This window comes from Belonocnema kinseyi, chromosome 2, assembly GCF_010883055.1.
Source record: "Belonocnema kinseyi isolate 2016_QV_RU_SX_M_011 chromosome 2, B_treatae_v1, whole genome shotgun sequence".
NCBI lineage: Eukaryota > Metazoa > Arthropoda > Insecta > Hymenoptera > Cynipidae > Belonocnema > Belonocnema kinseyi.
The window spans coordinates 29635053-29637511 of NC_046658.1; positions in this window are offsets into that span (position 1 = coordinate 29635053).

The window sequence follows — 2459 nt, forward strand, 5'->3', positions numbered from 1 at the left end:
ATTTTCAAAATCCAAAAAACCAAACGAAAATGGACATTTGAAGTAAAAAAAAAGCGTGATATGGAAAAACGTTATTTTTCCAAGGCCCTACATTATTCTTTTATTAGCTCTTTAAATTTCAATAAATAATATTTTCCTATTTCTAGATTTCGCTAATGCTAACTACGACAAGATCATTGATCACCTCGCAGAAGTTGATTTGCAAAATGAATTGCATTCAAAAGATAATGAAATTTCATCTAAAAATTTTTATTATCATATTAATTTTGCTATTGAGAAATACGTGCCTACTAAAAAAGTCTTCCTTTCAACATATCCCGCGTGGTTCAACCTTGAGTTAAAAAACCTTACTCGACTGAAAAAGATTGCTCATAAAAGATTTAAGCAAAGTCAGTCTTTAAATAATTATGAAAGTTTCAATTCCTTAAGATCAAGGTGCAAAACCCTGAGTGACAGTTTGTATCTTCAGTATATTAGTGATGTAGAAAACAACGTACAAGATAATATAGGAGCCTTCTGGCGGCTCGTAAATCAAAATCAGAAGGACACAAGTATCCCCAGAAATATAGTTCATAATGATATCGAAATTACCAACGGTAAAGAGATAGCAAACGTCTTTGCGCAATACTTCAACTCTGTACACACAAACAATAAATTCTCAAATTATACTATAAATTTTGACCAGGACGTTGGATTATCCGAACTTTACATATCTCCACAGGAGGTTTTCAAGAGAATATCTAACCTAGATCCTCAGAAAGGGTTAGATGCGGATAATGTGCCACCTCCTTTTTTCAAAGAGTGTAGCTGTGTACTCTCGGAACCTTTAAGCATTCTATTTAATCACTCTTTGAAATGCGGGATTGTTCCGAAACGCTGGAAGGTCCCATCAATAACACCAATATATAAATCAGGACCAAAACAATTTGTAAGGAACTACAGGCTCATATTCATGCTGAACGTCGCTTCCAAAATATTAGATAGTTTTATAGCAGATTGCCCAAAAGATTCTTTCAATAATATTTTTATTGACGAACAGTATGGCTTTCGGCCTTGTAGATCCACAGTTACAAATCTCACAGTTTTTAGAGAATTTGTTACAGAAACTATGGATAAGGGTCATCAGGTAGATGCGATATACATTGTTATCGCAAAAGCTTTTGATCGCGTAAGTCACGACACACTTTTGTCTAAATTGAAGGCCTATGGTGTAAGAGGAGCACTACTTGATTGGATTAGTAGTCATTTGAAGGAGAGAATTCAATATCTAAAAATTGGTAGTTTTAAGTCAGATAGTTTTTGTCCTACATCGGGTGTTCCTCAAGGCTCGCATTTAGGGCCTATATTGTTTACTATCTTCATGAATGATATTGCATAAGATATAACTTTTGTGAGATTTTTACTTTATGCTGATGACTTGAAATTATTTTACACCATCAAATCAATTGAAGATGAAAAATTATTGTAAAAAGATCTAGAGAGCGTGAGCAATTGGTGTCAAGTCAATGATATGTCATTTAACTTTAGTAAATGCTCTGTTATCACTTTCTCGCGCAAGATTAACATCATCGATTTTCAATATATGCCATATGGGTCTCTCCTTCAGGTATCGGAAACCATAAATGATTTAGGCGTTCTCATAGGCAACAGTGTAACTTTTGCGCCATACATACGAAACATTGTATTGAAAGCTTCAAAAATGTTAGGATTTATTTTTCGCGTAGCAAGAGATTTTCGCCAAATTAATACATTAAAAACCCTGTTCATATCCATAGTTCGTCCAATACTTGAACATGCGTCAGTGGTTTGGAACCCTTATCAAGCCTTGTATACGGACAAACTAGAATTTGTACAAAAAAGATTCTTGAGGTCAATTGCATTCAGGTTAAGAATTCATAAGGAAACAGGTTATTTAGAAACCATATCTGAATTATTACATCTAGACTCGCTCGAATATAGAAGGTTTTAGACTGGACTAATGTTTTTGTACAAGCTCTTAAATTCTTATTTAGATTGTCCTTCCTTAGTACAACAAATTAATTTTGATATTCCTTCGAGGGGGTTAAGGAATTCAGATTCTGGCTTGTTCGAAATTCTATTTCATAGAACAGAATATGGCTCACATGCACCTCTACTCGAAATCTGTTGTAATTATAATAAGATAAACAATCTATCCTACGATGTCGATATTTTTAATCAATCATTAAATGATTTTGTAACGACAATTAAATATTTTTGTATGCCATAAAGCAAATTTTTGTTTTTGTTTTAACTTATTTGTAGGAAATAGTACGTTTAAAATTTATGAATGTTACTAAGCTCGAATTGCGACTCTTTTTCACTAGTATAAAATAATTATACCAGGTGTATACATATGAAACCGGTATTGCCATTTAGCGGCCAGTAGGAACACTTGTAGGCACTGTCGGAACTTACCATTTGTGCTAATTGGCGTATTG